This window comes from Biomphalaria glabrata, chromosome 11, assembly GCF_947242115.1.
Source record: "Biomphalaria glabrata chromosome 11, xgBioGlab47.1, whole genome shotgun sequence".
Taxonomy (NCBI): domain Eukaryota; kingdom Metazoa; phylum Mollusca; class Gastropoda; family Planorbidae; genus Biomphalaria; species Biomphalaria glabrata.
The window spans coordinates 11,169,506-11,193,710 of NC_074721.1; the positions used below are offsets into that span (position 1 = coordinate 11,169,506).

The window sequence follows — 24,205 nt, forward strand, 5'->3', positions numbered from 1 at the left end:
TCTACATAACTATAAATCGAAGTTAAAAATTGTCTATGTATACAGTCAACAAAAGTTATTAACATTTTTTTTTTGTTTTTCAAATAAATCTTTTGACTGTTTATGTTCAGAATTAATAACATAATAAACAACAGCGGTTTAGTTAAACTAGCTGCCTACAACCTACAACCCAACGACCGTGAATGGACCTCAGTCACCAATCGTAAACAAACAACAGGTTCCCAAAAAGGAGAAAATGGCCTCTTTTTGCCGGACGTCTGGTAACCCTAAACATATTCATTGTCAATCAAATATATTGCTTCAGATCTGAATGTTATATTGAAACTCATACCTGCAATCTGTTCTTGGCTTAGATCTGAATGTTATATTGAAACTCGTACCTGCAATCTGTTCTTGGCTTAGATCTAAATGTTATATTGAAACTCATACCTGCAATCTGTTCTTGGCTTAGATCTGAATGTTATATTGAAACTCGTACCTGCAATCTGTTCTTGGCTTAGATCTGAATTTTATATTGAAACTCATACCTGCAATCTGTTCTTGGCTTAGATCTGAATTTTATATTGAAACTCATACCTGCAATCTGTTCTTGGCTTAGATCTGAATTTTATATTGAAACTCATACCTGCAATCTGTTCTTGGCTTAGATCTGAATGTTATATTGAAACTCATACCTGCAATCTGTTCTTGGCTTAGATCTGAATGTTATATTGAAACTCGTACCTGCAATCTGTTCTTGGCTTAGATCTGAATTTTATATTGAAACTCGTACCTGCAATCTGTTCTTGGCTTAGATCTGAATGTTATATTGAAACTCATACCTGCAATCTGTTCTTGGCTTAGATCTGAATGTTATATTGAAACTCATACCTGCAATCTGTTCTTGGCTTAGATCTGAATTTTATATTGAAACTCATACCTGCAATCTGTTCTTGGCTTAGATCTGAATTTTATATTGAAACTCATACCTGCAATCTGTTCTTGGCTTAGATCTGAATGTTATATTGAAACTCATACCTGCAATCTGTTCTTGGCTTAGATCTGAATGTTATATTGAAACTCATACCTGCAATCTGTTCTTGGCTTAGATCTGAATGTTATATTGAAACTCATACCTGCAATCTGTTCTTGGCTTAGATTTGAATTTTATATTGAAACTCATACCTGCAATCTGTTCTTGGCTTAGATCTGAATGTTATATTGAAACTCATACCTGCAATCTGTTCTTGGCTTAGATCTTAATGTTATATTGAAACTCATACCTGCAATCTGTTCTTGGCTTAGATCTGAATGTTATATTGAAACTCATACCTGCAATCTGTTCTTGGCTTAGATCTGAATTTTATATTGAAACTCATACCTGCAATCTGTTCTTGGCTTAGATCTGAATTTTATATTGAAACTCATACCTGCAATCTGTTCTTGGCTTAGATCTGAATGTTATATTGAAACTCATACCTGCAATCTGTTCTTGGCTTAGATCTGAATGTTATATTGAAACTCATACCTGCAATCTGTTCTTGGCTTAGATCTGAATGTTATATTGAAACTCATACCTGCAATCTGTTCTTGGCTTAGATTTGAATTTTATATTGAAACTCATACCTGCAATCTGTTATTGGCTTAGATCTGAATGTTATATTGAAACTCATACCTGCAATCTGTTCTTGGCTTAGATCTGAATTTTATATTGAAACTCATACCTGCAATCTGTTCTTGGCTTAGATCTGAATTTTATATTGAAACTCATACCTGCAATCTGTTCTTGGCTTAGATCTGAATGTTATATTGAAACTCATACCTGCAATCTGTTCTTGGCTTAGATCTGAATGTTATATTGAAACTCATACCTGCAATCTGTTCTTGGCTTAGATCTGAATGTTATATTGAAACTCATACCTGCAATCTGTTCTTGGCTTAGATTTGAATTTTATATTGAAACTCATACCTGCAATCTGTTATTGGCTTAGATCTGAATGTTATATTGAAACTCATACCTGCAATCTGTTCTTGGCTTAGATCTGAATTCGTGTTCACAAAGAAGAGCTCTTGTCCTATAGTTCAGCGTTTACCTCTTGTAAAGAATTTACAGTTTTAGACATGAGTTCTTTTGTTTATTATTATTTTTTAATATTTGTAAGTCTAGATAAAACTACAAACCCAAGTCCAGACACGAAATAAATTAAATTGTTTCTGCTTTTTTTTTTCCTTTCCGCAATGTCTTTCCATTGTGTTTCTAGTTTTTAAAATAACCTTGTCCGTCAATCACTGGCTAATTTTATTCTGTTCCTTACAAGCCAAGGGCGTTAACTCCTTAGCTGCTTTGCTCAGACGCATTCAAATTCTATTAGCTGTCAACCTTTTCTTTGAAAACTCAACTTTTTAAAAATATTTTATTTGTGATAAACAAACAAAAATGTGCTAACTTCAAGAACGATATTTGTAACTGTTGGACATAATAATAAGGCCTGTCTTCGAGTCCGAATATTAATGAGAAATGCAGTATTTCCCGTGGCTACGCAACCCCAGCAGTGACCTACATATTTTGCCACATCCAGAGCAAGCATAACCATTGTCCACCTGTGGTCGATTGAGATTTTCCTTTCGCGGTCTGCGCCTGCCCTCCGCAGCGGATTTTCTTTTGGTCTCAAATGTGTATTCCGCGGCCTTTGTGAGTGACTTCCATCTGTCTTTGCGCGGGATGGAGACAATGCAGTCATTAGCCCACAAATGACTAGTCCCAAACGAGTCAATAAAAGGAAATCTCTCAAAGTCGCCTGCTGGAATGTTCGCACTCTGCAGGACAGCAACAACAGTAAATTGTTAGACATACATTTAAATGTAATATGATAAATCTGAAACATGAGTGATGTATCTTGAGCTGTTAGAAATACAAGATGTGTGTCAAGACTTTCATTTTATAGATAAGCGTATTCTCATTTACAATCATTTTCTATGAATATTTTGTTTATTATTCAAGTTTGTAAAGTTTACGCAAACAATTCCAATGGTGTCCAATTAAAAGTTTATACAAGGACTTGGTGAAGGTATATGGACAATGAGTCTATAATTATGACTTAAACGATAACACGAATCACAAATAAATAATCTTCTTTTAAGACTCACTTAAGGGACATAATCTTAAATACTAGCGTATCCAATCTAGACACTGAATGTAATAAACTTATCTTGACCATAAAATACTGTACAACATATGCAATCATTTGTATTCGGCTTCTTTTTTATAAAGGATTCTGGGAGCAGACGAAAATGGAAAATAAAAATATGGGATAGAAAGATGAAGAAAATACAGACTTGAGGGACGGAGTCTGTTTGAGATAGTTATTGATTTCAATATCATAGTGCTCTATATTTTTTTACTATAACATTGTAGGCCTGATTTTTATAATTGTGTGCACTCATCTGATTTGGTCTAGATCTTTGTGTCAAAAAAATAATTTTATTAGACTCTAAATATTGTGTCGTGAAAAATGTATGACGCCAAGATCTTTAATTATGTTACACTGACCAGTGAAAAAAAAAAAAGAAAACAATGTTTAACAAATTTGCGACCTGAACTTTACCCCCCTACAACTTAAAGATCTTCACTTTCTTTTACATTTCTGGAGTGAAAACGGACGGCGGTGATCTGTAGATATTATTGTGGTGTAGTAGCGTTTGAATAACTTGAATTGAATGTCTCGCCAAATAAGTTTACGTCAGAAAAGTTCTGGAGAAAAGTTTAGAAACCTTAAAAGGTTTTCGACATGCACAACTGCATAGTTTCATTAGAAAGAATTGTTGCCAAAGAACAAACTTTACATCACAAATGACAACATTAGTGAACCGTACATTCAGATAAAAAAAAAACAAACTTAAGGTCCTGTAAAGTTCTAAACATTGAATAACACCTAAACTTTAGCTATCAGTCTTTCACTTTTTTTTTCTTCTTGAACACGTCTAGAGCTTTCCAAGAAGCGACATTCTTAAGAGTGTTTTGTCAAAAGACCACTAATGAAGCATTATGTTGAAGTGACTGGATCTCTCTTAGCTTCAACTTGTAGCCCTGTGGCGCCCTCTGTCATGTCACGTGATGTGGTCATTTACGAACATTGAAGTCACGAGGTGAAAGGTCACCAATTATTTCACTCTATTTTTTTTTTTCTTTTCTTGTTTTACTTTTATAACATTTGTCCCCAGTTTTTTAAATTCAATTCGTGTGCAGGTCAGAAAAAGGGAAGAAACTTTTGAATAAAGGGAGTGTAGCGGAAACTAAAGAGGTGTAGGAGACCTTGAGATGGACAGAAAGACAGACATATATATAGACAGACAAAATACTAATAGAAACAGACACACAAAATAACAGAAAAATGTAGAGAAACTAAGAGACGGAGAATTACTGATACAATTACTGATACAATTACTGATACAATTACTGATACAATTACTGATAAGAATTTATTATTATTATTACAATTCTTCTTTACATTGCAAACTCCTCATGGCTGTGAGGACAGGGATTGCGAAAATGGTTCTAAGGATTTTCCTAGAATTTGACAGTTTATTTATATCTTATGAATTAAAAACAAAGGTAATTGTCCACATATTAAAAATTCTGGTTTAACAATAATAATTTTTTAAAATGTTATTATCATAAAATCAAATTTGATATTTTGAACACGCTTTCAGCGGGAATTCCCGCACTCAACTCCAATGTTTCTTTGTATTCAATAAAGAGTTGAGTAAATAAATAGGCGTTCATAAACATTTGGCGCACCGACTAATTAAGAAATGAACTGGATTGTGACAGAAGAACTTGATTGTGAAAATTCACTGGATAGACTACTTGCAATATCACATCGAACTGATAGGAGGTCTCGATTCAAACAAGAAAAACATTTTTTTTTAAATGGACAATACCTCTATTATTAAACTTCAAATATAATAAACAAAAAAATAATTTTAAAAAATTTGGTTAAATTCGGGTATCGAACCCGTGACACCGCCAGTTTCTTGTTTTATTCGGCCAGCAAGGAAGATATATGTTAAGCGATTATTTATTGATATGTTCCTTATATGGAAATATAGGCCTAGATCTAACACTAGACACTAGACCTAAAGTTCTGATTTAGAACTACTAAGATCTAGTCTAAATCTATTTCTAGATCTAGAATCTAGATGTAATTTATATTAGATTTACCTAAAATATAAGCAACGCTTATAAAATTCAATACAATTGAAGCAACTTTAAATTTACTCAGTTACGGCATCATTACAGTAATACGGTTGACTACGCTATGTTGGCTCTAGACCTAGATATAAGTCTCCAGCCGAATTTACATTTATTTTTTTTTTACTTTGACAAATTATAAGGATCAAACTAGAGTTTACCTCGTGTGGTCAACAAGCTAGTAATTCTTGTCTCAGCAATACACATTAACTGTTCAATTTCTAGGAAAATCGTTACAGGCGTTTTTGAGATCAGCTGTCCAGGTTCCTGGATCCGGGTTTCTGAGTCTTCCATGAAGTCTTCCATGAAGTTCTGACTTGAAAAGCGGTATTGTACTAAGAACTTTTAATATGTTATTTGCTTTCCAGCTATTAAGTCACCGTTTAGAAAGATAATGCGTACCTGCAATAACGAACATATGACTGATTCGTGATTTGGTCATGAAGACATTTACGTACTCCAGTGAATCTTTTGGCAGAGGCGGTCTTAGCAGAGCTGCAATGGCGCGCAATGGCGAGTGTCATATGCGGGGCCCCATATATATATATCGTACAACGTCACGCTAACGGGTTTGTGTCGCTGTTGGCAAAAATGTTGATTCGTCTTTACTCTCTTAATCAAATTGTTTTTATTTCTTGCGTCTGAATCTTTGTCTGATTCGATGTTCCTTGAATTTCTATCAGACACGTTTACAAAATGAAATATAATCGACATCTGCTCCTTGTGGCTTGCAGTCAAGGATGACAGAATAATATTTAGCAAATTTGATTTTATCAATAACTTTCCCTTTCATTTCTGATGCCATCAGGTCCATAAGATCATTTTGAATCCTATGTTCGATTTCATGGTCATGAGCCTCGGTGTTCTTAATTAGTCGAATTTGGTCAGCATATAAAGTTTAACTGTTCTCTTATATAATTGCTTGTTGTGAGGACTGCGCGCCATTTCAGCTATTCTTTAGTACTTTGTTCTAGCATCCTGGTATCCATTGGACATTCTCAGAGCTCAATCCAACCACGCTGACACGCACTTAACGTGATTCACAAAAAAAAACATCATGCTGCCGAAGTTTATTACCAAGATGCTTCCAGTGGCAGTAGCCTTTGTTTGCTAATTGGCCTCCTGTAGCTATTGTGCCAAATAATTTACAAAGAAATCACACTACTCTTGTCTTTGGTATAAAAACAAGAACAAAGTGTGAAATAGGATCTACAGTAGTTCATTGACTTTCGCAGATACAACTTCCGCGGAAAGGTTTAAAAAACAACAACTTTTAATCTCATAAACTCTTAGAATCGGCAGTTCATAAGATGCTGTCTTAACTGAAACAGAAAGGTATTTCGAAACCAAAAATATCATGCTAAGAACTACATCATAATTTGTATCATATCAAATCATATAGTATCGAATATCCTAGTTTATGAGAACTGATCTGGTTTTCGAAGTTGACGACGACAATGGAATCTCCAATCGCAGGGCCCCCCTTCAGGCGCGGGGCCTGGGGCGGTAGCCCTACTTGCCACCCCCTAAGGCCGCTACTGCTTGTGGACTGCAGAATTAGATAGGAGGATTCTAGACACGAAGTTTAGATGCTTTACAAAGATAAAAGATATACCTAACAAAGACCGAATCCCAAACGAGGAAATACGAAACAGAAACACGCAGCTATTATGTCTGTATGGTCTTACGATGACATTCTGACTTTTTGTTGGTTAAACAAAATGTGAAAGCTAAGTCTGAACGGCCATATCACGAGTTCTTCTTGGCTCGCAAAGATCTTTGTGTAGAGAACAGTACTAGGGAAGTAAAGACGAAGCAAAGGAAGTGATGGGAAGACATTAAAAGGGAATGAACTTCCCTGTCAATAAAAGAAACTTTTATCCTGACATAAGGTAGCAAGAGAATGGAGAAGATCGGCAGATCATGTGTGGCGCCCCAACGGTTCAACATACTATGAAACAGGTGAAGGTGATTAGTCACAAAATTATTACAATGTCTGAAATTGTAAAAAAGATATATCTTATAATATATTTTGTTTTTAGCACTTCCCAAATTGATTGTCAGCAAATTATTAATTATTATAGCTTTTATATAGCGCTACTTTCATGCTTATAGCATGCTCAGAGCGCTTTGGTCCAATCTCATTTGTGGACCGGTGAGGGGAGGAGTTGGTTTTCCGTGCTGCCTTTCGGCGCTCAGTAAATGCAACTCTGCCCGAGTCGGGCGTCGAACCTTAGCCTCTCGACCACGCTTGTTGTTACAGAGATTCATTTTACTTTATAGTATAATAAGACTTGTCTTGGCATGTCCGAAGATTAGTAAGGAATGCAGTATTTCCCGTGACTGCGCAGCCCCAGCTGTGACCTACTTATTTTGCCACACCCAGAACAAGCATAACTATTATCCGCAGGTAAATGATAACTATGCAGGAGTTAAAAATAATAGATTTTAAGTAGCTTTGTTATCTTTTTTATTATTTATATGTTTGTGTTTGTGTTATCAATATTATTGAATTTAAAATAAAGTAATATTTTTTATGCATTCAATAAGTGAATAGTTTCTATAAATATTGAAAACACTTTTGACCAAATTTTAGAATAGAAAACAGATATATAAAAACTAAAAAAAAAATGTGTTCCTTAAGTTCACAGTACTATACTGGAAGGATCTAAATAACATAGATAAAGTTTAAAAAAAAATTAAATAAAAAAAATAGATAAAGTTTTCAAAGGAAATTAGGAAAGATCCTTCCGAAAGAATCCCAGCATCTTCGTTCGTCTACAACAGAGGACAAAGGACAACCCAGTGATCGTCAAGTTTGGACAGTTCATGGACAATGTTAACGTGAACTGTTGTGTAAACCGTAAACTTATGTTAGTGTCTTATGTGTTGTTGGCCATGTAATCTCTTCAGTACTGAATAATATATATATATATATATATATATATATATATATATATAACTGGGCTATCATATCGTTTGAAGAATCCATCCACCTCATGGACACAACCAACGTCCCAACGGCTAACTACACATGCTAGACGTGCAAGTCATTCATAAAGGTTAGCAAGAGACCAACAATGGCTAAGCAGCTATTCTGGGAATAACACACCACGATTATGGCAGCAGTAATGACGGGCACTCGACCCCCGAGTGGAATGGTTACCGAACGTCGTATGGGATTCGCGTGAGATATTCTTAGACAAGACGAAACATGTTTCCTCAATTCAGCCATAAAGTGGAGGCCGAAAAGAGGAAGCCTCAATTCAGCCATAAAGTGGAGGCCGAAAAGAGGAAGTTGAAAACATGGCCCGTCCACGTAGTTGTAGAGCATGGCGTCGCTCTTTCTTTAAAAAAAAACCAAAATCCTTTGGCACCAGCTGGAAGGAGGTTGTGATAATCACCTATGACCAATCTCTGTGAAGACAACTTGCCGCCCCATGCACCTAACGGCACTGGAGGGTGCCAGTTTAAATAAGTTCATGAGATGAACGTTTTAATATTAAATGTTCATGGTCTGACCTTACTCGTAAAACGAATATGGCTAATCTCGTAAGGCCTTTAATTTTTTTTAGGGGTCATATTCTTTCTTTATCTTTTTTTTTAAAAATGTATTTATATCTTAAAACATTTCCAAGAAAACACCCCTCAACACAGCAGCTTCCCATGGGCGCACACAAGACAAAATCTTCAGACTAATGATCACTGAATAGTTAAGGGTCAGCCCTCAAAGCTTTTAGAGACTCAAAGCCGTGTAGCACTTCATTGTTATAAGATTGATGCAATGTAGTGTCTGCAGTCTGAACGCTCCAGTGGAGCTTCGTGAATGTGTATTGACAAGCAGAGAAGTTTCTAGATATTGTTACGTATGCATGCATACTCTTCCAGGCTAACCCGCAGCATGATTTCATGAAGATAGTGCAAGAGATCCTGCAAGAGATCCTATACCCTCTACCCCAGCTGCCTCTCCAGATTTACCTGCCCCAGTGTCTCCACCATCTTCTGTAGCTCCCTCCTCCTAATTATTAGTTAGTTTAAAGTCACTGCTTCATTTTAAGCGTATTTTATATTTCCTTAGGACGCGATGTAGGAACGGATCAACGTTGTAGCCCGTGGACACCCTGTAGGAGTTGACGGAACAAGCTCCAGTTTTCCAAAGTCAATCCCAGGTACTAACAAGGAAAACGTTTTCATGAATGTCTTATTGTTGAACTGTGATTGAGGCAAACAGTCTTATCATAAATGAAGCATCTAGTGTGGTTGTAAGTTATCATGGCACTTAGTCAGCTAGTCTTATCTTATCTTAGTCTCTGTTTCAAAGTATCTCCTTATCCATGTAAGCCGTAAGCCCTACAACCGTGGGCGAGGCTGCAAGGTGCAAAAAAACGTCCGAAACCACGTTACTCTTTAAAGAATCTTCGCACATTAGTTCAGTACCATTCAATGGATGTAGCGAAATAGCTCTTTGTATTATGTTTCAACAAAAGAAGAATACAAAAGTACAAAGAAGGAACGACGACTTTTAGCGAAAGTTTATTTTGTTCAGTTTAGAGGAGAGGGGCGGTGACATCCTAAGCGAATTGAACTGGGTGACATCAACCCTAAGACACCTCTTCACATGATGACTATTTATAATGCTTATGTCAGCTCTGTTTGTCTGTCTGGTAAAAAGTTTGTAAAAAGTTATTTCTCCCACATTCAATCTCGGATTAAGTTAAAATTTTGCACAATTATTTCTTTTACCTGAATACACAAGAATCAATTTAAAAAAAATTAACCAGTTTGTTAATTAACTATTGTTAATTAATTATTTTGTTTGGTATCTCAAACAAGGGAAAGAAATCGTACTTGACAGATGTGGTGGTATAAGTTGAATAAGTTCCCTTGAGGACTCGAGCCCTTTTATGCATTTAAAAAACGATAATGTAAACATTCACCAAGATATCCCCTTATTCCCTCCCCCTTTCGAACTGGTCCAGACAAGTGATAGGATCATAGCGTATTGAGAAAGCTACAAGATAAACACAAAAATTGCTAAAAGTATTTCTAATCGCTTAGATTTCAAACAGTCATGCATAAGACTACATGACAGATCCAAACTAACAGATTCAATCACACATTAAATATACTATAAAAAAAAAAAGTATTTTTAATGTTTTTCTTGTTTGTATCTTTCAATCACATGACTTACCAAGCTTGTTGGGAGAAAGGTTTGTGTAGTTCATTAAGATTTGGCATTGATGGTCCATTGCATCAGTGGATTAAAGATTTTCTGATAAGGAGAGAACAAACTGTAATAATAAATGGCTCTAAAGCAACACCAATAACAGTAAACTCAGGCGTACCTCAAGGAACAGTCTTAGGTCCACTACTATTTTTAACTTACATAAACGATTTACCAAATTGCATTAGTTCAGGAACAAAAGTCAGATTATTTGTAGACGATTGCATAATATTTAGAACAATAAAAAAAAAAACACAAGATACAGATATTTTACAAAGAGAATTGGATGAATTACAGAAATGGGAACGGAATTGGAGCATGTCTTTCCACCCAGAAAAATGTCAGTTATTAAGAGTAACAAAAAAACTAAAACAAATTAATTCCACTTATCTTATTCATGGTAAACCAGTAACACAGACTAAAAACCCAAAATACCTAGGTGTTATAATAAATGAAAAACTGTCATGGAATCCACATATTGATGAAACTATAAAAAAATCAAACAAAGCATTAGGATTTATTAAAAGAAATTTCTATACATCAAAAAAGAACATAAAACTAAAATGTTATTTAACCTTGGTTAGGCCAATAATAGAATATGCATCCTCTGTTAGAGACCCCTCAAGACAAGATTTCATTATGAAACTGGAACAGACACAAAATAGAGTAGTGAGATTCATAACAAACAAATATTCACATTTGACTAGACCTTTAGTAAAATCACTAAATTTAGAAAGCCTACAGGACAGAAGACTCAAAAGTAAAGCAGCAACCGTAGACAAAATACTGAACCATAATCTTGCAATACAAATACAAAATCTAAAAATATACTCAGAAAGGCACACAGATAAAGGCACATTCCTCGTCCCATATGATAGGACAAATTTGTACAAATGTTCCTTCTTCCCTAGTGCTATTACAGCTTGGAATGGGTTGCCTGAGCTAGCCAGAAAAACCAGGGACTTGGCATAATTTAGGTCATTGGCTAATATGCATGACTGAATGCATGACGCGTAGGACGTAATCATCTTTTTTATTGAAGTAAAGTCTGTATTATATAAGATAAGTTTACCTCGTTGACAGTAATTCTTACATCGTCAACAATATACCTCCACACAATCAACAATCTGCTTCCAAACAATCAACAATCTGCTTCCACACAATCACCTACCTTATTTCACACAATCAACGATCTGCTTCCACACAATCACCTACCCTATTTCACACAATCAACGATCTGCTTCCACACAATCACCTACCCTATTTCACACATTCAACGATCTACTTCCACACAATCACCTACCCTATTTCACACAATCAACGATCTGCTTCCACACAATCACCTACCCTAGTTCACACAATCAACGATCTACTTCCACACAATCACCTACCCTATTTCACACAATCAACGATCTGCTTCCACACAATCACCTACCCTATTTCACACAATCAACGATCTGCTTCCACACAATCACCTACCTATTTCACACAATCAACAATCTGCTTCCACACAATCAACAATGTCATTTTAACGGAACCAAAAATCCCATTTCAACAATTCCCTTCCCATTACAACAGGGATTCTCAATATGTGGATCGCGACCCATTTGGGGGTCGAATAAGACTATCGGAGAATTGATACTTTTTGTGGGGCTATTTTCATCGGAAGTTTTTTTAAAATAGATTTTGTGTGTGTCTCTAACGTGTTGTAACAAGCATATTTGTACTACAGTCGAACTACATTTATATTTTGGATAACCTAGGTTTGGAAGATTAATAAGATTATATTATTATTAAGTAACAATAAAATAAAAAAGTGGGAATAACAAAGATAGATTTAAGAACACTGACTTATAGCTTAAGTGAATGTATCAGCATTGAACGTAGAAATAATTTTTTATTTGGTAGTTACTTCTTTCTTTCTTTTATATAATTGTTATTCGAAAATATATGTTTTGGAACACATCTTCGTTGTTGCAGTAAACTTTTGTAACCAATGAAATTACTGTTCACTAAATGCGTCGTAACACCATTGCGGGATGAAACATTTCTATGGATATGATCTAATGACATAGTGATGAAAATTTAACACTAGCTAAATCCCATTTACATAAGTCAATGAACGAAAAAGATTTTATGGTTGGGGTCGACGTATAGTTTAAAATTGTATTAGGGGGTCCGCGGAGCTAAAAAGGTTGGGAACCGCTGCATTACATTAAAGACTTTTGTTTTTAAATTCAAATAAATCTTTTTCTTTCTTTCCTTCTTTACTCTCTAACTTCCTCTCTGACATTCTTTGTCTTTCCTCTCTCTCTCTCTTACTCTCTCTCTCTCTCTCTCTCTCTCAATCACTTCTTTTCCCGTCACTTAAAAAACAAATCAGCGAACAATTATTCTGCGATCAAGTTCCTCAAAGTTCTTTAATTGGTCTCGTTACCACAAGGGACAAGGAAAATGTTTTATAGGGGGCTCTACGGAGCTGAAGTCTCGGAGCTTATCGTTCACTGTGGAGGCCATCACTCTCATTCTAAACTGGTATTCAATGACACTATATTTTGTTGCCACGGGTCAGTCAGCGGTCAGGCGGGATCAGACCCTCAAAAAGCATTTATGTATTGCTACAATGACGTTTTGGGTACAGATATAAAAAAAAACGTCACTAATGGATTGCTTAGTATTTTATTGTATTGTAGCTTTGTAACCAAAGAAGTAGAACACCACGGAGGCTTTAGACTTGAGCCAAATAGAACCAGTACCTAAACGTCTCTAAAGAATAAAATCATTCCTTTTTGCTCTAGGTTAACAATGTCCCAATAAGTTCCTAATGCTTAGCGATCATTGTAAAATCATAACTTTTTGTTCTAGGTTAACAATGTCCCAATAGGTTCCTAATGCTTAGCGATCATTGTAAAATCATAACTTTTTGTTCTAGGTTAACAATGTCCCAATAGGTTCCTAATGCTTAGCGATCATTGTAAAATCATAACTTTTTGTTCTAGGTTAACAATGTCCCAATAGGTTCCTAATGCTTAGCGATCATTGTAAAATCATAACTTTTTGTTCTAGGTTAACAATGTCCCAATAGGTACCTAATGCTGAGCGATCATTGTAAAATCATAAGTTTTTGTTCTAGGTTAACAATGTCCCAATAGGTTCCTAATGCTTAGCGATCATTGTAAAATCATAACTTTTTGTTCTAGGTTAACAATGTCCCAATAGGTACTTAATGCTGAGCGATCATTGTAAAATCATAACTTTTTGTTCTAGGTTAACAATGTCCCAATAGGTTCCTAATGCTGAGCGATCATTGTAAAATCATAACTTTTTGTTCTAGGTTAACAATGTCCCAATAGGTACCTAATGCTTAGCGATCATTGTAAAATCATAACTTTTTGTTCTAGGTTAACAATGTCCCAATAGGTACCTAATGCTGAGCGATCATTGTAAAATCATAACTTTTTGTTCTAGGTTAACAATGTCCCAATAGGTTCCTAATGCTGAGCGATCATTGTAAAATCATAACTTTTTGTTCTAGGTTAACAATGTCCCAATAGGTTCCTAATGTATACAATTGTATGATAGGAAACCAGTTAAACTACAGTAATAATGACTAACAAAGGATTTAAGTGTAACTACACACGAGATGAGACGGACGTCCTTTTCGTGATGGCGCCCTCCGCTCTCCTCAATATGGCGCCCGAAATCAAAACACGCACAATTAGTGTAAAAGGCTAGTGTTATAAAGCTAGTGTTAATGCACACTAACGTACAGAATCCCCACAAAATCAGCTCTGACCGGAAGTGGGCGGGTACTGAAACCTTGTTTGCGAGTCCGAGGTTCGCCCTGAGATTATTGACTTAAGTCAAACTTAATCATCACAGACCAATAATCGTTTGTTCACGCATGATTAATGTTTCCTATACACGGACGACAGTTCTGTTCATAAGTTAAACAAAGCTCTTTGAATGTCACAAGCTTCTAATAGCACAGTGACTTGTAACTGCACGAAACACGCTTTTGTATTTTCATGCATTTGGATCAAGGTAAAAGCTCTGTTAGTAAAGTACCTAGATAAGTACCTAGATAAGTACCAAGATAAATACCTAGATAAGTACCTAGATAAGTACCTAGATTAGTACCAAGATAAGTACCTAGATAATTATAATTAAACGAAGTGTAGATAGTTTATTAGTCTTTTATATAAGGAAACGAACTATTTCTCTTATAGAAGACACACGCTGCTTTCTTCCAATCATTCACTTGGCGTCTAAAACGTGAATAAGAGATTCGAAACACAGTAAGATAAGATAAGATAGAGTAGATAATTTTTATTGGTCCAATCAAATAGAAATTCAGTTTGACTACAATTGAACATTTCAGCGTAACTACAGTACAATAACAATATAGATGCTAATACGAACAACATTCACACACGAAACACACTCACAAACAGCACTTTATGAATTAGACATCTATGTAGGACCTACTTCTCTATGACGACAGGTAACCTTGTAACACTTTGACTGAAGGGAATCACAAAAAGAGGTTCATACATGTTCATGTTTACAAAGCTTAGCTCAGCTCCCCCCGAGCTGTTGACGGCCATGAACTGCTGGTGGACAACTAAACCGCTGTAGGCGTATTATTATTTAAACTTTCAAACCTTGAAATCACTTGAATAACTTCTTTGTGAACAAAACTAAATACAACTTTTTAGTACAATATAGACAACATTTAACCTGAGATGAAATGAAATAAACTTATATTTTAAAACAAATCTAACTCACAATGAAAACGAGTCTTTACACACTGGCATCCTGGATCCGTCTGGTGTATCCAAGACAGCTTATGGCTTATGACAATGTCGACTATCTAGCATTATTTACACTACATAACCAGCATCCAATCGCTAAATTCTTCACACCGTCACCATAGAAAACACACAGACACACAGACTCACACACACACACACACACACTTTCCATAACACTCCGTCTGTCTGGCACCAATCGTCTCCCGCTTCCCTTACTCGGATCAAGTTGAAACTTTGCACACTTATTCATTGTCCAATGAAACATGAATCAATTAAAAATAATAACCAATTATTTAATTGTATGGCTTCTTTTGTCTCGAAAAGCAATGGATGCGCCCAAATGAGTCACTGGTTTTGGCTTAATCTTGAGACGGGGCAGAATCTGGTGTGGCTAATCAAGCCAATTCTAGAACGGCAGACTTCGCCACAATTCGTACATGTGTATGCCTCTGATTCAGGGCTAGCGGGCAGGGCAGCTTTCTTTTTTTCCCTCTTGATTAAGGCCGCTTCAATTCTTTTGTTCTCAGCAAGGGTTGTCCCAGCACGCACAGTCTGTCTCTATGCACTCCGGTCTTTGGCTATGTTTTCCCACATACTTTTGCTGATGCCTGTGGCTCTCATGTCTCGCTTGCAGACATCTCTATATGTTAGTCTTGGGCGGCCCTTGGGTCTGACTCCTTCCACAAGCTCAGCATATAAGATATCTTTCGGGATTCTACCATCTGGCATGCGGGTGACATGTCCGAGCCAGCGTAATCTTCTTTGTGTCAGGAGAGCATACATGCTGTTCATATTGGCCAATCTTAAAACTTCCTGATTGGAGACATGGTCCTTCCAAGAGATGCCCATTATGCGTCTCAGGCAGGGCAAGTGGAAACTATTCAATCTGTGCTCTTGGAACATGTATGTTGACCAGCCATAAAGGAGAGTGCTCACAACACAGGCGTTGTAGACTAGGATTTTGGTCACTGTGGTCAATTTACCATTTTCCCAGACGCGCTTGGAGAGTTTTGCCAATGCTGTGATAGCTTTTCCTATCCTTTTTGTCAGCTCGATGTCTAAGTCTAGGTTACTGACAATTGTTGAACCCAAGTAGGTAAATTCCTGCACAACTGAAAGGGTTTGGTTCCCAATATGTATTATAGGTATTTCTGCTACGTCTTGTGCCAGGATTTCGGTCTTGGAGAGACTTATAGTAAGGCTAAACTCTTGACAAGCAGCTGCTAAGGCGTTCACTAGCTTCTGTATACCTCCTTGTGAGTGAGATACGAGTGCCGCATAATCGGCAAAAAGGAGCTCCCTCATCAAGATACGACGCCTTTTCGTTTTGGCTTTAAGACGTGCCAGGTTAAAAAGCCTTCCATCGGATCTGCTATGGATAAATATTCCGTCTTCCAGGCATTTAAAAGCACTGGTTAGTACGACTGAGAAGAAGATGCCACATAGTGTAGGGGCCAGTACACATCCTTGTTTTACACCGCTCTTGATGGAAAATGGCCTGGAGGAAGAACTTTCAAACTGAACAGTGCCCTACATATTTTCGTGAAAAGCTGACTCTAGGTTTCTTAACTTATTTGGGCAGCCGATTCTCTCTAGTACAGCAAACAGACCGCTTCTGCTAACAAGGTCAAAGGCCTTGGTCAAATCAATAAATGCTATGAAGAGGGACTGCTTTTGTTCTCTGCTCTTCTCCTGTAGCTGTCGCAGATAGAAAATCATATCTGTTGTAGATCTACCTGCCCTAAAGCCACACTGCGACTCTGGATAAACACGATCATCCAGGATCTGTAATCGCTTTAGTAATACTCTAGCAAAAGCCTTTCCGACTATGCTAAGCAGCGAGATGCCTCTGTAATTTTTACAATCAGAGCGGTCGCCTTTTTTTTTATAAGTTGTAACTATGTTGGAGTCTTTCAATTCCTGGGGGCCATTTCTTGTTCCCAGCACAAGCTTAGCAGTTAATGGAGTGGTTTGATTAGGCATGTTTTACAGCCTGAATGACTTCAGCAGGAATGCCATCTCCTCCGGGTGTTTTCCCATGTGCAAGCATGTCAATTACTATGCTCAGCTCCTTTACTGAGGGCGTTTCGTCTAATTCCGTCAAAACTGGTGATGGGAAGTTGGAAACAGCATTGGGTGAGATTGCGTTTTCAATCTGGTAGAGTTCTGCATAGTGTTCTACCCATCGCTCCATTTGCAGCGCACGATCACTAATGATTGAGCCATCTTTTGACTTGAGCGGAGCACAATTGCTGGTGTGAGGTCCAAAGGCTTTTCTCAAGCCCTCATATAGTCCTCTTATGTTACCACAGTCGGCACAAGATTGAATATCTTCGCATAGCTCCTGCCAGTATTTGTTAGCACACTGTCTCGCTACTCTTTGAGCATTGTTACGTGCAGCTCTGAGCCTTTTTAAGTTGCTTGGGGTGGGATCCTTCTTGTAGATTAGCATGGCTGCTCTCTTGTTCGTAGTGGCAGTTTCCATTTCTGGTAGACTAGCTTCAAACCAGTCTTCGCTTTTCTTGTTTTTGTTTCCAAAGACCAGTGATGATGTTTGGTAGATTGTATCACGCATAAACGTCCAGCTTTTTCTACCTCAGTCACAGAGAAGTTTTTAAAAGCTTCCTCTAATTTGTTCTCAAATTCGGTTCAAAGATCAGGATTTTTTTGTGCTAGTGGTATTCAGGCGTGATTTTCTTTTTCCCTGTGATGTGTGGATCTTAGTTGGCAACAGTCTTGTCCGGCAGGACACTAAAGTATGATCAGTATCGCAATCCGCGCTTTGGTAGCTACGTGTCAGCAGTATATTTCCAATGTCCTTTTTTCGTGTCAGTATCATGTCCAGCTGGTGCCAGTGCCCAGACCTAGGGTGCCTCCATGAGACACAGTGCTGTGGTTTTGTTCTGAAGTATGTGTTGGTAATGCAGAGCTTATGGTATGTGCAGAATTCAAGAAGTCTTTGTCCGTTCTCATTCATCTTTCCGATTCCAAAAAGCCCAAGGCAGTCTGGCCAGGTAGTGTAATCTGATCCTACTCTGGCATTGAAGTCACCTAGAGGATCATATGTTCTTTTTGAGGAATGTTTGCAATGGCTTCTTTGAGGTCTTCATAGAACATGTCTTTGTCCTCCTGAAGCGAGCATAGTGTGGGGGCATAGGCACTAATTAGAGTGACTTTTCCAGATGCTGTCATCATACTTATGCTTATTAGCCGTTCCGAGCCACCAACTGGAGGGACGATCATGGGAAGAAGACTGTTCTTGACAGCAAAGCCCACACCATGTATTCGAGTCTCATCCTGTGCTTTCCCTTTCCAAAAGAAAGTGTAGTCAGTCTCGCGGAGCATGCCGTTTTCGGCCAGTCGGGTTTCTAGCAGGGCTGCAATGTCAATATGTAGCCTTTTTAGCTCGTTGTTTATGACTGCCGTCTTCCTTGCGTCGGATTTTCTTTTTTAGTTTAACTTTTCTTCTTTTGTTGCTTGGTGCAAGTTTCTAGCCTACTTGTCGTTTTAAACTAAGCTCTAAGCACCCATTAGAGCAAGCACTAATTAATTAGTGGTAAATCATAGACATAAAATATTTTATGTCTATGGTGGTAATTAATTTTACGACACAGAAACAGGGAAATAAGTCATACAGTACCGAGATATATGTCTGTAAATGTACAGTTCTTTCTCTTGTGTACGCTCTTTTTTTTTCTTTTTAATGTATTTTAAAAAGAATATCCTTGTTATTCAATCTGTTAGGGCATTTTTAACTCTGTAGTGACCTAAAATAATAGCATATTTTTTCCCATAGGTCTATATTTATTTTTATTTATTTATGTAAAGGCTAGAAGACAATGTATGTGATATGATGTAAAAATAAAATGTAACAACGATCATAAATATGTCTGCCCAAATTCATTCTATAGGATTACCAGTAGTACATATATTGTCTACTTATGCATCAGGATCTTAACCAGTACATTTGTCACCGGTGAATGTGTGTATGTAAGTATAATCTATTTTTACAGAAGAGAAGATAGTTAGTAGTGTGTTGGTTGTCAAAAGTAGAGAGTGCAGTGATTGATATGCCGAAAAGTTCATTAAGGTTTCTGTGTATACATCTAGTTGTTTAATTGTTTTTTTTTTTCTATAATTACTATGTAATCTTAGGAAGCCTATTGCATCCTAGTTCCTAGTTGTCAGAGAGTTATAAGTAGATATATAATAGGAAAGCTGTAGCAACATTAAAGTTAAATATGACAGAGTTTCCTTTCCTGAAACAAACATCCAACAATTCTGTCATTACAATATTTAGTGTATGTATCAAAGTTGGCATAGAGCTAGCATGAGGCTGAAGAGGCAACGTAAGGGAATATCATTCTCTCTCTCTCTCTCTCTCTCTCTCTCTCTCTCTCTCTCACACACACACACACACATCTATGCAATCCGACCACCACGAAAATAAGAATAGGCTTAACAGATCTATGTCAGTGGAGACATATTGATTGATTCATAGTTTTAAAGATTAAAAAAAAACAACCTCTCTAGCCCGTAGAGAAATGAATTGAGGAAGAAGAATTATTTAAATAATAATCATATTCTAATAAACTTATGTTAGTGTTGGTCCGCAGAGCAAGAGGCGAAGACCGCTAACCCAGAACACTATTTGATATCCACTACATTCTTTTCTTCTCGAGAGAAATAGAGGGCAGTTCATCCAGTAGCGAGCAGTTTTAATTTTTTTTTCATTCACATTAAAATGAGCCGAACCCCGAACAGACAAACTCCATTTCCTTAACAGCTGAAAGCTATCGCCATGTTTTGAAAGCCAGGCAGTAAAAAGAGACGCACGAGGGACAAACTATATGATCGTCGGACCTCGGTCGGGGCCAGTCGGAGGGACTATCTGAACTAGCGGGCTTCGTTTATGGGCCCCTGTGTGGCCAGGCTTACGTGGGAAATTTATCTTCCTTGTAATTTCAGGGATGAAGCGCGGGGGAGGAAGTCGTGTCAATTACGCTGTAAAAGAAATAGAAGCGACTGTATGTCTTGTCAACCTGTTCTAGTAAGTACATTGCTTTTCAAAAGGAAAAACATCTCGATCTTGTAGCAATAGAGTTATTGTTTAGTTAAAGGAAATATACAATGTTCATTACAAAAACAGATATATAGGCCTATTTATTTATATATGGAGAGAAAGAGAGAGAGAGAGAGAGAGACTAAGACAACATATAAGAACGGACAGGCTAGTCATTGAAAGATATTCTATTAAAGGTAAAAGACAAGAAATGGAGAAAGACGGTCAAATTATCTTGCATGGTGTCCCAACGGTCCAACAGAGTAAGGGATAGGTGAAGGTGATATATATATATATATATACAACTTAATCGACTACCGGCGAACAATGGTTATGCTTGCCATCAAATCATTAAATAAGAACAATCTGATATAAACTCTGTCGCATGTAAATTATGAGTGAGTCTGGTGTGAATGTACATTTTGGTTTCTTAAAGTTATAATGTTTTTTGTTTGGTGTAATGCACAAATTGTAAGACAAATTTTAAGGACAATAGAGATTATTATTATTATAATCATCATCCTCATCATCATCATCTTTCCTTTGAGTTCCTCATGGAACATAGGGGCCTAAGTAAAAAACTGGCCACTCTCCATGGACTCGATATATATATGTACATACCCGGTATTGGTTTTTATAGCAAAAGTAGAAATATTATTTGTGTAGCCTAGACATATATATTGTTACGAATCTCACTATCCAGGCTCGTACAGAGTTCATGAACTCTCCAAAATCTGGTGCGACTTCAAACAGATACGTGTCTGGATCTTCCTCTTCTTCAACTATGCATTCTCGGAGGCGTGCTTGTAAGGTTTCTTTATTTCCGATCGTTTTCAGATCTCGATCACGGAGTTCTTGCTTCAGTTCTCTAAATTCAAGTTCGTACAGCAGTTTCAGACGAGCCATAGTAGATCCGATCCAATCCGATTCCGATCCTATCCCACTTCTGACACCAGTTGTTACGAATCTCACTATCCAGGCTCTCTGCAAACTGCACCATACGCCACCAACTTAAAGAACTTGACAACTCAGGGCTCCAAAGTAACTTAACACTTTAATAGTTGAATAAATAACAGTCAATACTGTGCAATTGGCAGCACGTAACACAAGACTGTACAAATATCTCTCCGATAGCACCGTACCGCCGTATCAACTCTTGCACTGGCCTCTTCGTCTCGTTCCGGGCTTGCACTGGGTTCAACAGTTCAGGACTGACTCACACACTAGGCTCGTCGTGTCGGACTCGATCACAGACCAAGATCAAGACGCCGTTCGTCTCAACTGTACTTGACATTACTCCGCACTGAACCGTCGTAATGCTCCGTACAGAACCACACCGCTGAACTGTGCTGTAGTCGACCGGACTGTAGTGAACCGGGCTCTGAACCCCTGCAGTGAACCGTCTTGACTGCGACACCTCCGCTCTTATATAGGGTCCCTACTGGCCTTCTCGAACCGGACAGAACGCCGCTCGACGTTTCTAGGTGGTCAGATGACTACAACTCTCGTGACGCTCCTGAGCTCTGTTCACGACGTCGATCCTTCCCGGACCGCCGTCGATCCTTCCCGAACCGCCGTGTTGACACTCGTCTCGGCTGACAGTCGTAACTCGTCACGGTTGACCGCTCGTCTAGCGCTAGCCTGGGGCGATTTGCGTCGGCTGACTACACACACACCACTACCCCCATCTGTGCCACCACCAGGTTTATAACAATATGTTTTGTAGCTATTGAGAACATTGAAACAGTCCAAACTTTTAATACCTCATCGGTGCTGAAAATAATGATAAAAAAATAATGATCATATCACCAAGGTTACAAAGACAGTTTGTGTGAAAACACAAACTCTAAATCGGCTCCCGAAGTGGTCCACCCAGGCAGGTAAAAAGGCAGGTTTCAATATTTTCAGAAAGAATATCAGAATGAAATTCTATCGAAGGCAAATGACAGAGAAGAACGGAGAAGAAGGTTGACCGATCTTGTGTTGTGCCCCAACGGCCCAATACACTAATGGATAGGTGAAGATGAATATAATATTACAGAATAGAATAGAATAAAATAAAATAGAATGGACAGTGATCGGGTACCACGATGACCTGCTAACTATTGTAAAAAACGCAAACTAAAACTCTATAGCCATATTACAAAGGTCTTCGGTGCCTTTCTTTAGGGAACAATTCCAGGAAAAAAGACAGACAGAGAAAGCGATGGGAAGACAACATAAAATAATATACGGGCCTGCCATTGAAAGAGATTCTATCCAAAGCAAAAGACAGAGAGAAATGGAGAAAGACAATCATCTTGTGTGGTACCCGAACGGTCCAATTGACTAAGGGATAGAAGAAGGTGAACATATATAATAGGTACTTGATCACATTGCACCCGTCGTTTAGATTACTTCAACCTACACCACTGCACCTGATATTTATTACCCCGCCACCCCTCCCCCCCCCCCACTTCTCAGCAGACGACTCCCTCTTACTTTAGCTAGTCATCTCCAGACAATCACATGTAATCAAAGATTGATGTATGGTTCCATTACGTCAGGCGCCGTTACATCCTCCGATAACAAAAGCTACGGCACAATGACATAAACTCCTGAAAGGGAGGCTGTGCCGTGGGAGGCTGTGCCATGGGAGGCTGTGCCGTGGGAGGCTGTGCCGTGCCGCTTAAGACATTCTGTAAAGTCAGTGTTTCCCAAACATGTGTTCTTTAACGTACATTTCTCACATTTGAAGAATTTAGCGAAACACTTTGATTCATTCATATTATAATTAATAATAATAATAATAATAACAAAGAAAATTTGGGAACCTAGGCTTGGAGATTAAGCGTCTATGGAAATTGTCCAAAATAACAATATACCTCATTGTTATATCAACCGAGGGGATATAACAACTGACCTCACAGACACCTTCAAGGCCCCTAACATTCCTAGGCACATCCTCGTTGCCTGTCAGAGCGCGGTACTGCTGCAGACCTGCCACACCAGCAGAAAATTCCTCAGTGGAAACTGTTAAAGGGACTACGATGAATTTTGTTTCTCTTTGGCGAAACTCGACCCTGGCAGCGCCAGAGAATGACTACTCGTTCATTTCTAACATAATAATAATATTATATTATTATTATGGATCATCTCTTATTTACTTTTTTAAATATAAAAAATAATAATTAAACCATATTCTAAATTTAGCCTTATTATTTAGTTGAAGTACCTATCTATGACCTCCTTCAGTTGAAAAATATGGATCATTTCATAGAAATGAGATGAATGCCTGGGCATTAGCTGTGGTCGGAACGATGCTGCCCACCCAGCAGTCCCCCCCCCCCTCGACGCAGGTGATGTATCAAAATGAACGGCAAGTTCCGATGGAATTTGCAATCAGCGGCGTCGCAGGTTCTGTCAGGATGTAGCACTGCGTTCTACAAGCTGCCTATAGGTCGCCGGCACCTCAATTCACCTCAGGGTTGACTCTCGAAGCCTCTTATATGTTTGCATATAGCTGCTAGGCAACAGAGGTTGGCATTCAGAATTTTTCCTCCTTGACGTATAAACCTATATTAAATACAGGCATAAACATACGAAAAAAATATGGTTTAGAGACTTGGTTGGTATTGTGCCCTTGAGGAGAAAAATTTCTTGATATCAGTCATGATATTGATAATCTGAATTCTAATATCTGGTGTGGAGTCGAGCATGGTCTCTACACTTAAACTTAGTTGCAACATAATACGAAGATAGTTCTTCGCACAACAAAGTTGTAGGAAACCGAGATACACTAACGAGCAGCTTGTTCTGAAATAGTGTGATACTCTTCAGACAAACTCGACCGGAAATCATTTAATGGTTGATCAGTTCAAAGTTCACAGGGATGT

General features: G+C 37.8%; 1 protein-coding gene across 7 annotated transcripts in view; it reads right to left on the bottom strand.

The window, feature by feature from the left end:
- LOC106075948 (complement C1q-like protein 4) overlaps positions 1–24,205 on the bottom strand; it is a 106,764-nt gene that overhangs the window by 6,974 nt on the left and 75,585 nt on the right. The window contains exons 3-4 of one of the 7 annotated variants that reach the window (XM_056003762.1): positions 10,422–10,502; positions 1,998–2,074 (exon numbers count right to left, since the gene is read on the bottom strand). The exons of 4 other annotated variants lie outside the window; for them this stretch is intronic. The gene's annotated coding sequence lies outside the window, so the exon portion shown is untranslated. The remainder of the gene's footprint in view (positions 1–1,997; positions 2,075–10,421; positions 10,503–24,205) is intronic. 2 more of the 7 variants (XM_056003761.1, XM_056003763.1) reach the window with 2 other exon arrangements.